We start from the raw sequence: 16,407 nt of genomic DNA on the forward strand, positions 1-16,407 counted from the left end.
GCTAGGAACTTGCAGTCACTGAGTGTTCTTGTTTACAGTCATGTGTTCAATGCTGCCACAACATAAATATTATAGCTGGCTCTGGACTCGACCTTATGCATCTTAAAATGATCTTTGAACGCGATGGTCTCAAGAACATTTTTATAATGAATAACTTTGACGGTCAGCCCAGGGTCACCAATGCCAAGCGTCTTTTGGAGACACGTATTCCAACCTGTCGAAGTTCTTCAAAGAACTACCATGACAGTCGTGTATTTGTTTTGTTTGTCATAATAAGTTTAATGTTTAATATCACTAGTATCACTAGTCATTGATACATTGATAAATCTTTTTTCCTTTAAACGTGTTTGATTGAATGATTATATGTGCCTTGTTACTTAATTATTAATGTTCTTATTTCCCTGTGACATTTTCAAGTCTTATTTATAGAAGAACGCATTTCACGTGCAATTTCAAACAAGGTTAGCAAATCTTACTGCACTGAGTAGGTTCCATCTCACACATGATATATGAGATGTATGTATGTTTTATTGTTTATATGTTTATGGGTTTATTATAGGCTTTTCCTCTTTTTTTTATCTTTTTATAATAATTTTTGAACATTAAGCTCATCTTAATGCTCACATATAAAAATCTCAAATTCAGTATGGCGTTTCTGGAAAAGGGGGGTAACCTTGATTGTAAAGCGGAAACTTTTCGTTTTCACTGGTGACCCCCATTTTTAGCTTATTATTATAAAGCAATGTCTTTGCCATCAACTACTAGTTTCTGTATAGTTTTTTGTTCGTTTGTAAGTTGTTCATTGTTTGCAAAGTATTTTGTACTGTTTTCATTGTGTTCAACATGCTGTGCCCGTGCACGAAGTATTATGCCATCAAATTGTAGTTTTCAACTATGTTATTCAAAATTTTCCTATTTTTGGAGTGAGTATAAAGATTTCCATTATTTTTATTTCTAATTATGCGTTAAGAACAATATTGAAATCACCTCCAACTAAAATGTTTTTATCTTTGTTATTTATTTTATTGGAATGTAATGTTTCATAAAATTTGGATTCATCTATATTCAGGCCGTAAACGTTTATTAATATTAATTGTGTTTCGTGTATTATTATCCCTCGCCAGAGGGGGAGGGATATTGTTTTGGCGTTGTCCGTCCGTCCAGCTGTCCGTCCGTGCGGCACTTTTGTGTTCGGAGCCATATCTTGAAAGTGCTTTGACGGATTTCATTGAAACTTGGTATGAGTATATATATGCATAAGAGGATGATGCACGCCAAATGGCATTGTACACCATCTGTTAAAAACAGAGTTATGGCCCTTTGCATCTTGAAAAAAATGCTTTTTACTATAGGCACTTTTGTGTCCAGAGCCATATCTTGGAAGTGCTTTGGCGGATTTCATTGAAACTTGGTATGTGTCTATATATATGCGTAACAGGATGATGCACGCCAAATGGAATCGTACACCATCTGTTAAAAACAGAGTTATGGCCCTTTGTATCTTGAAAAAATGCTTTTTACTATAGGCACTTTTATGTCCGGAGCCATATCTTGGAAGTGCTTCGGCGGATTTCATTGAAACTTGGTATGAGTATATATATGCATAAGAGGATGATGCACGCCAAATGGCATTGTATACCATCTATCTGTTAAAAACAGAGTTATGGCCCTTTGTATCTTGAAAAAATGCTTTTTACTATAGGTACTTTTGTGCTTTGGGGGTTTTCATTGAAACTTGGTATGAGTATATATATGGATAAGAGGATGATGCACACCAAATGGCATTGAACACCATCTGTTAATAACAGAGTTATGGCCCTTTGTATCTTGAAAAAATGCATTTGTTTATGTGTCGGCAGCCATATCTTGGAAGTGCTTTTGCGGATTTCATTGAAACTTGGAATGAATATATATATTGATAAGATAATAATGCAGGCCAAATGGCATTGTACATTATCTGTTAATAATGGAGTTATGGCCCTTTTTATCTTGAAAAAAATGCTTTTTTGAGTGTCAAATATAACACTTTTGTGTCCAGCAGCATATTGGCGGGGGATATCAATTCAACAAATTTGCTTGTTATATCTATACTTGCTTGTCTGCCAATCATTATTTCTTTCAAGTTATCCACTGTTATTCCTGTATTACTTTTGATCAGTAAAGTGATGCCTTGTTTATTTGTATGTTGTCCGCTAAGATAAATATCTCCGTCCCATGCACTTTTCAATGTTTGTGCGCAGGTACGTGTCATGTGATTTTCCTGTAAAAGACTTTTTTTCGTCTAACCATTTAATTTAAGTGTGTTTGTCTTTGTTATTTAGCCCTTTTACATTTAGAGTACATAATTATGTTAATATTCATACAAAAGGAGGAGAAATACATGACACTTTTCTTGATTCTAACATTTTAAAATCATTTTGTAGAGCTAGATTATTTGTTAATACTAAATTATGCAAAATTATATTACGCTTTGACGTTAAAAACAATAACCTTCCATGTCCTACAGGTTGTTGATACATTCTGTTCATTAAATTGATCTACGTACTTGTTCATTTATTACAATGGTATTGGTAACTATGCCCTGCCTTCATTTAAATTGATATCGATACCATTTTTTAAACATTTCATTATCATTAACACTTTAATTTCCGCGTGGTAAGACCACCATTGTTAAATGAATGAATAATTTAGTGAATTAGTTAAATGTGTTTGAATAGCGTTCCATAATATTTTATAACACTTGTTAGTGATGCTATCAGATCCCGAACTTTTGTTATTTTGCATTTCTTTAAGAGCTAGTCCACATTCATATTCAGTTAGTAATCCGTCACATACTTCCTTTTTCCTCTTCATTTAAAGCATGATGTGTTTTTTACAGAGGGTGTTATTTTCGACATTTTTTTGTTTATAGTGTTTCAAAAAATAGGCTTGTTCTCTTATTTGCACAATATTCATATTCAGTTTGTAATCCTTCACATACTTGTTATTCCTCTTCCTTTAAAGCATGATGTGTTATTTTACAGAGGTTGTTATTTTCGACATTCTTTCGTTTATAGTGTTTCGAAAAATAGGCTTCTTCTATTATTTGACTTTTATTTGTTATGTCTTTGCCATTAACTACTAGGTCTGTATATAGTTTTGTGTTTGCTTCTACGTTTTAAAATGTTTGCACAGTATTTTGTATTGTTTTCATTGTGTTCAACATGATGTGCCCGTGCTCGAAGTATTATGCCATTGAGGTGTGTGTGATAAATTCCTTCTATTATAATTTTTTGTAAGAATTTCCTTCTTCAATGGAGTAGGTTTAATTTGTGTTTCTTTTACGCATCTGTTTTTCAAGTGCTTCAATGACTTTTATGGCTTCATTTTCAAGTTTGTGTGTTTCTTTTTTTTTTAGCTTACCTGAGCACAACGTGCTCATGGTGAGCTTTTGTGGTCGCCTTTTGTGCGTCGTCTGTCGTGCAGCGTCAACATTTACCTTGTTAACACTTTAGAGGTCACATTTATTTCCAATCTTCATGAAATTTGGTCAGAACATGTGCCCCATTAATATCTTGGACGAGTTCGAAAATGCTTCTTGTTGTTGAAAAACCTGGGTGCCAGGGGGCGTGGCAGTTTTCCTAATATAGCTATTGTAAAACCTTGTTAAGACTCTAGAAGATACATTTTTTGTCCAATCATCATGAAACTTGGTCGGAACATGTGTCCCAATAAAATCTTTGACAAGTTCAAAAATGGTTCCGGTTGGAAGAAAAACATGGCCGCCAGGGGGCGGGGCAGTTTTCCTATTATGGCTATAGTAAAACTTGTTCACACTGTAGAAGTCAAATTTATTGTCCAATCTTCATGAAACTTAGTCAGAACATTTGTTCTTATGATATCTTGGACGAGTTCGAATATGGTTCCGGTTGGTTGAAAAACATGGCTGCCAGGTGGCGTGGCAGTTTTTCCTTAAATGGCTACAGTAAAACCTTGTTAACACTCTCGAAGTCACATTTTTAGTCCGTCAGAACATGTTTCCCAATAAAATCTTAAACGAGTTCGAAAATGGTTCCAGTTGAATGAAAAAAATGGCCGCCAGTGGTCGTGGCAGTTTTCCTTATATAGCTTTAGTGTATAGTAAAACCTTTTTAACACTCTAGAAGTCACATTTATTGTCCAATCTTCATGAAACTTAGTCAGAACATTTCTTCAGACCATATCTCAGATGAGTTTGAAAATGGTTCTGGTCTGTTGAAAAACATGGCTGCCAGGGGCGGGCCAGTTTTCCTTACATGGCTATAGTAAAACCTTGTTATAACGCTAGAAGTCACATTTGTGGTCCAATGCCTATGAAACTTGGTCAGAATATTTGTACTAATGATATCTGGGCTCAGATCGAAAATGGTTGAGGTCCGTTTAAAAACATGGCCACAAGGGTGCGTGGCATTTTTCCTTATATGGCTATTTAGTAATGTTAACACTACTGGGGGGGGGGGGGTGGGGGGCAGTTGTCCTTATATGGCTTAAGTGAAAACTTGTTGACGCAATATAAGCCTCATTTATTGGCCAATCTACATGAAACTTGGTCAAAACATTATTTTGTCCCAATGAAATCTTAGCAAAGATTGAAACTGGGTCATATGAGCTTAAAAACTAGGTCCCGAGGTCAAATATAAAAAACATGTTGAAAGTCACTTTTTTGGTCTAATCTTCATGAATCAGCTTGCATTTGTCCAGAATAGTCTAGTTGCTTTTGCTCTCAGGTGAGCGCCTTAGGGCCTAACGACCCTCTTGTTTTAAATGACGTGCATCTTATTGTTGTGTTAAGTATCTTGCCTTTAATTATTTCCCATAAGGTGTTTGGATTTGCATCTTTGTTATCTTAAACTGTATTAGTTATTACCTGTTATATTTGTGTTTGATATTGTGTATCTTTTCAGAAGCTATTATTTACTTTTAAAAGTACCTTGGGCCTTTTACAGGTTGTATTTCATGCAGTTAAAGTTCAACTATCGAGTGATCAGTCATAAATCCTGGTTTTATGTTGCATGTGTCGATAATGTTGCAAATAGACTCGCATATTTAAAAAAATCTTATCTCCAAAATATTGCTGGTTTTGTGTTTGAGTGCCAGGTGAATTTTCTTTCATTATGATTAACTGTATGCCATATGTCTATCAAATTGTAGTTTTCAATTATGTTATTCAAAATATTCCTTTTTTTGGAGTGAGTATAAAGATTTCCATTTCTTTTATCTCTAATAATGGGTTAAGAACATTATTGAAATCCTCTCCGACTATAATGTTCTTATCTTGGTTATTTATTATAACATTTGGATTCATCTATGTTCGGACCGTAAATGTTCATTAATGTTTATTGTGTTTCGTGTATTTTTATATCTATACTTGCTTGTCTGCCAATCATTATTTTCGTTCAAGTAATCCACTGTTATTCCTGTATGACTTTTACTCAGACAAGCGATGCCTTGTTGATTTGTATGTTGTCCGCTAAGATAAATATCTCCGTCCCAACCACTTTTCAATGTTTTTGCTAAGGTATGTTTTAGGTGACTTTCCTGTATAAAAAAGACATATATTACTTTTTTTTGTCCAACCATTTGAAACTTTTAGTGCCTTTGTCTTTGTTATTTAGCCATTGTACATTTACAGTACATATGTTAATACTCACACAAAAGGACGAGAATTGCATGATACCATTCTTGTTCCAAACATTTTAAAATCATTTTGTAGAGCTAGATTATTAGTTAGTAGTTCATTATGTCAAGTTATATTAAGCTTTGATGTTAAAAACAATTACCTTCAATGTTCTACAGGTTGTTGATACATTGTGTTCATTAAATTGATCTCAGCACTAAGAACTTGTTTATTTATTACGATGGTATTGGTAACTTTGCCCTGCCTTCAGATTGATCTCAAAACCATTTTCAAACATTTCATTATCATTAGCACTTTCCTTTCAAAATGCCATCATTGTCATTATATTGACTGAAAATAGTCTACCAGTCACACATAACTTAATTAATATCTCCCTTTTTAGCTCGACTTTTAAAACAAAACAAGAGCTATTTTCATAGCCAGGTAGTCGGCGTTTGCGTTTGTTTAGTTGTCTGTAAATGTCAATTTCCGCAAAGACTATCAAAGATATCCTCTTCAAACTTACAATACTTGCTCTTTTTCGCCTGTTAAGTCCATACTGACAAGGCTGGTTACCATGTGACCTATATTTATGGAATTATCTGCCCTTGTTTTGACTTAGTACATAGAAATATTGGCAAATTCTCAACAATAAACTTAATTTTCTCAAACATTGTCCAACCTTTCAACTTGACAGTCTGCATACTTATATAATATGATGACATGCAACTTCTGACAAAGCACATAACTTTATCCTTCATATTTTACTAGTTATTACCGACTTACAATTTCTCAAACACCATCGAAGCTTTCAACTTCGAAGTCTATGCACTTGTAGAATATCAACACCTTCATCTACTGACAACAGAAGACAACTATTCACCATTTTGTAAGAGTTATTCCCCTTTTCCGACTTCAATTTCTCAATCATTAAAAGCTTTCAACTTGAAATTCAACACTCTTGTAGAATGATTATGTGATGACCTACTTCTATTGACATGAGGAAACTATCCTCTTTTGGATCTGAGACTTAGTCTGTGTCAAGCACTTGTATTCCAGCGTCCTGCACCCGTTGGCAGTGCTCTTGTCAACACTTGATACTGCTTGTCCAGAGTATAAATGAGAAGCTTGACATCCGAGTAACACTTCAGTTAAAGAAACCTAGCACTACTTATGAATCTTCCTCTTCATCTCTTGAAAATGTTTGTCTGTAAAATACAACCATAATTATAATATTTAATTTAAACTTTTTCATACATTCATTGTTTTTATGCCCCGAAGGCAGGCATATGGTTTCTGAACTGTCTGTCCGAAAAATTATATTTTTGCCATAACTTCCATACTACAGAATATTTTTTCACTTGATATTTGTACACAACTCTTCTTTGATCAACACCTTCCCACGGACATATTTCTTGATGACCTTGGCCCTTGAACTCAAAAGTCAAAGCACCCAATAACTTAACATTCACCATAACTTTGTGGTTCATGATTGGATTTACTTTATTTTTGTCCATAACTCTCCTTTGGACAAGACCTTCCATCTGACCTATTTTATGATGACCTTGATCATTGAATGACCTTAGCTTAAAGGTCGAAGTGTTTAAAACTAGATAGACATATTAAGCACGAGTAACATATTAAACCTTCAACTTCATAACATCAGCATACATGTACACTGTATCTGGCAGCAAAATAGCGTGGATCCGTTTACATTTACTTCAGTTTAGTCACTAGACTTCTTTCCAAGCATCCTTAATCTAGCCCCAGGCCTTCAGCGCCTACGGCGCTTTGATATTTATTTTGAGACAATCCCCACATTCATGAATATAGGTCACCACATGTCCGTTATTCACTAAATCCCGAGTTGCAGCTTTCATGCTTATTTTATATGGTACGCATTAATTTGGTTTCTGAGCATTCTTACTTTTGTAAAGGACACATAATACTAAAATATTACATCAATGAACATTATGTTTACCAAACAAAATCTGCAAAATTCAAGAAACCATTTTTCTGCACTTTTCCTGTCGTCACAAAAACGGTGCGTACATAACGTGACATTATTTTGCTTTTGAAAAAAGAAACAGTTGTAAACATTGACACACGTCAACAAAAAATGAATCGACTTAACAATGATAGGCTTTTTGTATTCAATTCATAGAAAACTATAAATCTTAACATAATCAAAAGTATTTTGCCAAAAACGTTTAACTTATCCGTTACACACTAAAATCCGCTATACATCAATCGACTGTATTTATCTAATTTATTGAACTGAAATATTTGGAAAATTAAATATGAGCGAGTGAAGCCTATACAGATGATAAGCGCTAATGATGTCATATTGCGACTTGTACACATCACTCAACATAAGCATAAATGTGGCAAACAATGTATCAAAATGGTGTTAAAATTATAAGCGGAAGAACCGTTAACCTCAAATTTCACACGTGTTTATCGTGTATGCCTCTCGCTCAGTGTCTAATTCGTCGCCCGGTTACACTCGAGGTGCAAGCAATGAAACGGGACTCGCTATGGCGTACCACTTGGGTCAAAAGTCAACAAGACCAACTAGGTAAAAAGAGAAATGTTGTTCGACGTACAATATGTACGTCGAAGTAAATTTTTTGTACTTCGACGTACAAAATTGCACTCCGAGGTACAGTTGGAACCGACCCTAGAGTGTTAGCCAATCAGAAGACGTCTGACATATGTTGATTTGATCCGCATGTTAAACATGTTCTTTTGCTAACTGGTTTGTTAATTCCATTGCTGTATATTCATTTTTCGACCGATTTCTACCAATCTAGTATCATTTGAAAGCTGGAAATCTTACCGTTACGAATATATAAATATACTAGATAGTTTTTGCGAAATAAGAGGCGTAAATACCGTTCCTAATAGAAACACAAATACGGGTTCAACAATTTGTGTACTCGTCGCCGCGACTGAATTTTTCGATTGGCAAAATGTATATTTAAAGCAAAATTATTTCTTTCGTCAAATTTATTTTAAAAAATGTTACCAGTCAATAGAGAAACATATACAACATATGACAAGATCACCGACGTCCGAAACATATAAACACGGATCTCAAACTTAAAGGGGCCTTTTCACAGATAGATTTTGGCATGTATTGAAACTTGTCGTTTAAAATGCTTTATATTCATAAATTTTAACATTGGACCTGAAAATCTCCAGTAAAAAACAGGAATACAATTAAAAAAGGAATAAAAGTAACCCTTAAATGGGCTCGAACCACTGACCCCTAGAGTCCTGGAGTAAAAAGTCTCCCGCATAGACCACTCGACCATCCATGCTGATACTATGCGGATGTAGATTTTACTTATATCAGCAATCCTCGTAGTTTCCCAAAAAATAACGACAACAGAACTTTCCAAATAATTCAATCGTTTCGCGTTGCTACGCTTTATAATTTGCAGCTTTTCAAATCATCAAAAGATGATACTCCTTTAATTGACGTTTCGGCATAATGCCTTTATCAAAACATTGGAAATTATATGTTAACTACATTTTTACATCTTTTGACTGCACAATTAAAATAACAAAGAAAAATGTTTTTAAACGTCAAATGACGTTGTACATGATGACGTCATAAATGGCGTTATTTAAAATGGCGCCAAAAAATGTAAAAATTCGCCAAATTGAAAATGAAATGTCGTTAAACACTTAGAAATTTTGTCTTAATCTTATGTTAAATGTGTGCTTTATATATTTAATAAATTGATATTTTACAATAAAACAATCATCATCATATGTAATTATAATCGACCTAAACTTTTTATCATTAATTAAATAGGGTAAACTTATTTAATGACTTTAATTATTTCAATCCATATCTATGTAAAATATTATAATGATATTTGATTAAATAATCATATATACTTGCTATTCTATATAACATATACACATTATGGATAAGATACATTGCATAAAGTACTATTGTTTTTACATACATTTAGGTTGATGATTAATATAAAATGTTTTTCACCTAATAACAGAAATGAAAGATGATCTTCTTAAGTCCGTAATCAACCGAATCGAACATCTAGAAGGAAAAATGTTCGATAGGGAACAGGAATACGACAAGTTGAAAGAATCGATAAAGTCGATTGATAAAACAGTTCATGAAAAGAATCTAGAAAAAGAAAATATAGAAGAATCCATCCGTAAACAGGGAGAGAACATAAAGAAATTAGCAAATGATACAGAACAGTATAGTAGGAGAAACAATATAAAAATCCGAGGGCTTCCTGATACAGATTCAAGAGAAACAGCTCTTGATTCAGCAAAGAAGGTTGTGAAGTACTTGAAAGAAAAAGAAATCGCTAGCCTGAGTCTTTCGGACATCGACATAGCTCATCGTCTGCCCAATACAGACAACAAGAACAGAGACATCATAGTGCGTTTCGTATCTCGGTTGGTGAGAGATGAAGTTATAAGCCAGAGACGGAAACTTAAAAATACTGGTGTTTTTATCAATGAAGACTTAACGCGCCTCAATCTTCACGTCTTGATGTGTATCAAGAAGAAAATGAGCGACGAAGTTAAAGATGCCTGGACGGTCAACGGCACAATTCGATACAAAGACAAGGCCGAAAAGATTATAGTAGTTCGGTTTGAAGACTACCAAGAGTGGATCGATCTACCGTGGCCTTAAAACGCTGGACCTCATACATATTAATACAAGTATACATATGTGTAAATAATAAATTATTAAATAAATAAATACATGTATAAATAAATAAGTAAATTACTTTGTAAATAAATACAAAATGGTGTTGTTAAGTCACACGTGCTTACATTTACTACAAAGATTAATGTGTAAATAATAAATTAGTAAATAAATAAATACATGTATAAATAAATAAGTAAATTACTTTGTAAATAAATACAAAATGGTGTTGTTAAGTCACACGTGCTTACATTTACTACAAAGATTAATGCTGTACTATATTATATGCCTGTATCTACAGTTCTTCATTATATTGACCACTTTTCTTTTTTAAACACTATACAAGCCCGTAATGATAGTAATTCATTGAATCTGTAATCTAACAATCGTCTAACGGTTACGCAAAAAAAAGCGTTATATTGTAAATCGGACAATCTATTGAATAAAATCAACGATGCATGACATGCTTTCGAGGTCGATGCGATGTGATATCGCTTTTGTTCTCGCTTCGTTTTGTTTGTTTCAATATGCATATTTTTTTTCACAACATTCTAAAACATCAAGTTATTACTTGTCCGATATAATTACTTAATGTGTTACCTGTAAACTATAATTCATGCGAGGAACACTCATTGTTTTTTTTTCCGGATTATTAAAGAAGATAAACGAAAGAGAGCACTGACCTTGAACATAGCATCATAATGGTAGTTATTGTGTTATTAACATAAATAAATAGTGTGGGTATGTGAGTACGTGTGTGTGGCATGGATGGATGGCTCCGTATTTTTTTGTTTTCAATTCAACAAAAATGTGTATACATTTTTATAATATGAATGTATTTATTTTTTATTTTATTTGTTAAGTTTGTAATACATTCATATGCCATGTAAGGAAGAAATACGTGTCCTGTTTTTGCTACAGTAAGATGTTTTTTTCATACATGTACATGTTTGTTGCTATAAAATACATGCTCTAGTATATAGATTTCGAAATATGTTAGTTGCTCATAGCAAAAGTGAACCCGAGTATTTATGTTAGCATAGGAACATGATGAGTAATTGAGATAGATACATTTCGCAAATAAACATAATTGAATTATATAAAATAGTTTATAAGAATAAATGCCTAAAATAATCTTAGGTAATTTCGCTTTCGCAAATTTAAGATTACTTTGCATTATTGAAATGTAAAACTACAAGTCACAGACCCCACCTTTTTCTTATCTCCTTGTAAGATTATAGTATGAGGGTTATGTGATATCGGCAAACTGGTTGTTCATAAAATAACAGCATCGATATTACATATAGCTTTTTTTGGTTTTTAAAGATCCAACACAAATAGTTTGTATTATATCCTTTACAATATACCTGTTGTAGGCATGCATGTATATGTATATGTATGTATATATTTGTTTTTTTGTCTATATATCTTCTGTTATTGTAGTAATTGACCTGTTGTTGTTTTTTCAATGTAACTGACATTCAATATAAATCCATTAATTTGTTTAAGAAACATTATACAAGATCATTTTACAGTGATGAACTTTTTTTGTTTGTTGAATAGCGCGCGGTTTTTTTTAAGCGTGCTTAACATAGTTTTTAATGGATACTTGTCCTCACTTTCTTTTCAACTTATGTAAAAACATGCATTTTGTTAAATGTTATATACATAATAAGGCTTATATGAAATTTTAGTTTTACGCTTAACCGCTTGTGCGATAATATCTCAAATAACCTTGACACTTATTTTTTTTTTTCTACATAAAAAATGCAACACCTAACTATTTTATTTGTTTCAAAAATGCAGACTGGCCTTCATATTGTTTCATTTATACTTTTGAAGAAAGCATATTTAAATTTCAAAATTGGGATAGTGTACCGCTGCAATAATTATAAATATATTGAAAACAGAGTCAAATCATTTAACAGGAAAAAATGACAAGTCTAAATATATGCACCTTTAATGTCAAGGGTCTTAGTTGCAAAAAAAAACGTGAACAAGTTATAACTTATATAAAATCAAAAGCCGTTGACATAGCACTGCTGCAAGAAATTCATTATGATAACAAACTAGACAATTCGACCTGGGCCAAAGATTGGTCAGGGGATACGTTTTTAAGTGGCCAAAGTACCAATAGTTTAGGAGTAGGAATTATGATTAACAAAAAAAGTGCAATACATATTATTGAACATACTGAAATAATAGTTGGAAGACTTCAGGTTTTAAAACTATTAGTCCACAATAACAAAATAGCTATTATTAACATTTACGCGCCAAATAATGACGACATAACGTTTTTCAACACACTTGAAAATACTATTGCTGACTTAGATGAATTTTCACCGATAGTTGGTGGTGACTTCAATGCCGTGCAAAATTTTATAAAAGACAAGTTGAATGGTAGAAATGATACCAATAAAAAATGTTCTGATAAAATCAATGACATCAAAGAATTACACGATTTAGTAGATATTTACAGAAATTTTAACCCAGAGGCAAAGGAATATACATGGCATTCCAACTCATACCCGCCAATATTTTGTAGACTCGATTATTTTCTGTTAGCAGCTTCACTGATAAGCAATGCAAAAAACTGTACTATTAACCATGGCTTCAAATCGGATCACTCAATTGTCATGCTCAGCATTCTTTTTGATACCCTAACAAGGGGTCCAGGTTATTTTAAACTGAATAATTCACTTCTTTTTGACATAGATTACAAAACTTTGATTAAAAATTCCATAAAAGAGGTAGTTGATTTTAACAAAGAAACGACCCCTAATATTTTATGGGAATTAATAAAGGGAAGAATCAGGGATGATAGCATAAAATACTCATCATACAAAAAGAAAATAAATATAAAAAGAGAAACAGAAATAGAGGCAAAATTACATAATATTGAAGAACAATTAAAAAATAACCCTAATGACGAAACATTACTACAAACTTATCAAACAGAAAAGAATAATTTTAATGCGATAAATGAGGAGAAAATCAAAGGGATTCTAATAAGGTCAAAAGCAGAGTGGATTGAGGGAGCCGAAAAAAATACCAAATATTTCTCAAACTTAGAATCAAAAAGATCTGAACAAAAAGTACTTAAACAGCTTAAAATTAATAATGAAATAGAAAACGATCACTCAAAAATTTTGGAAAATGTTAAACAATATTTCGCTTCACTCTATAAAAAAGACATAAATTTGGACCAAGAACACAGTGACATATTTCTTCAAGATATTGTAAAATTATCAAACGATGATAGAGAAAAATACCCCGACCATTTATCAGAATACGAATGCTCTCAAGCATTGAAAGACATGAAAAATAACAAAAGCCCAGGCTCAGATGGAATAACAACAGAATTTTATAAACTTTTTTGGACCGACATAAAGCAATACTTAATCAGTTCAATAAATTATTCTTTTGAAACAGGAACTCTAACCGAACTTCAAACACAAGGTCTTATTTCATTGTTGCCTAAAAAAGATAAAGATATTCTATCTATTGATAACTGGCGACCAATCTCTTTGTTAAATGTTGACTATAAAATTGCAAGTAAAGCTGTAGCTAATAGAATAAAACCTTTTCTTCAAAAACTAATAAACACAGATCAAACGGGATTCATAAAAGGGAGATATATTGGAGAAAACATAAGAATTCTGAATGAAGTTATTGATAAAATAAACGATGCCGAAGAAACAGGATTGATCTTTTTCTCTGATTTTCAAAAAGCCTTTGATAGTTTAGACCATACTTTTATGTATAAATGTTTAGAAGGCATGGGGTTCAGCCAATCTCTACTAAAGTGGGTGAAACTGTTTTATAGTAATGCAAAAACTAGTGTTATTAATAATGGTTATTTCTCGGAATTCTTCGACATCAAAAAGGGAGTGAGGCAGGGTTGCCCCCTTTCGCCCTATCTGTTTATCTTATGTATTGAATTATTAGCGAATTATATAAGAAATGATACAAATATAAAAGGAATTTACATAGGCAATATTGAACTCAAACAAACATTATTTGCAGATGATGCATGTTTTCTTCTTGACGGCAGTCAAAAATCATTTGAATATTTAATTATGACCCTTGACAATTTTGCAACCATATCAGGTTTAAAATTGAATAACAATAAATGCTCTGTAATGAAACTAGGTGCACTTATGAGGAGAAATGTAAAATTCTGTCCACATAAAAAATTTGATTGGGAATGTGAAAGCGCGACCACACTTGGGATAACTATATTCAACACTACTAATCTAACGGTTGAACACAATATATGTAAAAAAATTCTGGAATTTGAACACTGTTTACATAAATGGAAAAAATGGAATCTTTCACTTATAGGAAAAATCACAGTTATCAAAACTTTTGCATTGCCAAAACTAATATACCCATTTACAGTGTTAGAAGGACCAGATGAAAGTAAAATTAAAACTTTAAAAACAACTATGTTCAAATTTTTATGGAACGATAAACCAGACAGGATAAAACGTGACCAAATTATACAAGAATATAAAAATGGCGGTTTAAAAATGATTGACATAGAAAGCTTTGTGGATGGTCTCAAAGCTTCTTGGGTTAAACGATTTATACACCAACCGGAATCCAAAATAACACAATTATACAGTACTTTTCTGGAAAGCTATGGAAATTTTTTCATTTTAAAAAATCACATTAAACCTGACGATATAGACACACTTAAAATTCGATCAGTGTTCTTAAAAAAGATACTTAAGGTCTGGAATAAGGTTAACGCTCAAAATAACATCACAACTATAGGAAAAGAAATAATTTGGAACAACTCTTTTATAAAAAACTCTCAGGGTTTATTTTTCTACAAAAGCTGGCATATTAAAGGACTCAATCATGTAGAACAAATATACGACTATAGAATAAAGCAATTTTATAGTTTTGAGCAATTAAAAAACTTGTACGAGTTAAATAACAGTGATTTTCTGAAATACTATAGTCTCATAAAAAGTGTGCCACAAGATTGGATAGAAAAGCTGAAAACTGAAAACATAATTTATCAACCACCAGAAAATTTACTTTCATCAATTACAGAGTCAACTAAAATCTGCAAATTAGTATACCAAAAATTCGTACTGACGAAGCAAATCAATCCAATCAAGGCAGTTACAAAATGGGAATTAATTTTTGATAAAGAATTTGAAACGAATAAACTGTTTACTCAACCGTTTAGACTGACCCACGATACCAAACTAAGAACTTTTCAGTATAAATATATTATGCAAATTATTCCTAACAATAGTTATTTACTGCAGTGTGGTTTGACACATTCCAATTTGTGTGATTTTTGCAGCATGTCAGTAGATTCAAATATGCATATGTTTTGGGATTGTCCTATAATTCAACAGTTTTGGAACAGTGTAAAAGTGTATATCGAACAAACTGCGAATTTGCCGAGCATTTCAAATTTTGATTATGAACATATTAGCTTTTGTAACGTTTCGGTTGGTCATTCCAAAACATCACATATTGTTAACTTTATCATATTGTTGGCAAAATTTTATATTTTTAGAAATAAGTATCAGAACACCATTCCCAATATTTATCATTTTAACACGTATCTTCATAATAGGCTTAACATTGAGGAGATAATTGCTTTCAATAAAGATCAAATAGAAACTTTTCGAGCAATTTGGAACAACTTTTTAACATAATTTTTTTTTGCCAGAACATGCATTTGTATGCTTTGATCTATTTGTCGAACCGTATGTAATTATGAATATTGCTTGCTGCTGTCTCGTTTATAAATTTCGACAGATATGTTTATCGCATGTTTTTCTTTTTTGCTATTTTTTTTTTTTATTGCTATGTCAAAATGTGTGCAATTGTATCGTCATTTGGTGAATAAATATACTTATACAAAAAAAAAAAAAAAAAAAAAAAAAAAAAAAAAAAAAAAAACATATAATTTCCAATGTGTTGATAAAGGCATTATGCCGAAACGTCAATTAAAGGAGTATAATCAGAGAGTTATAATTATTTAATATCCCTTCGGATAATTCAACTGAGCATCAAAAGATGCATAAAATGGATATTTAAGAGC

The 16,407-nt window shown here is 32.3% G+C and overlaps 1 long non-coding RNA gene across 1 annotated transcript; it reads right to left on the reverse strand.

The window, feature by feature from the left end:
• Positions 1-5,421: 5,421 nt before the first annotated feature.
• Positions 5,422-9,224, reverse strand: LOC127837714 (uncharacterized). The gene is made up of 2 exons (XR_008029446.1): positions 8,905-9,224; positions 5,422-6,843 (listed from the first exon to the last, which is right to left on the reverse strand). It is a non-coding gene; the product is annotated as an uncharacterized LOC127837714 (long non-coding RNA).
• Positions 9,225-16,407: the final 7,183 nt, after the last annotated feature.

Source organism: Dreissena polymorpha, chromosome 7 (genome assembly GCF_020536995.1).
Source record: "Dreissena polymorpha isolate Duluth1 chromosome 7, UMN_Dpol_1.0, whole genome shotgun sequence".
In the NCBI taxonomy this organism is placed as follows: Eukaryota; Metazoa; Mollusca; class Bivalvia; order Myida; family Dreissenidae; genus Dreissena; species Dreissena polymorpha.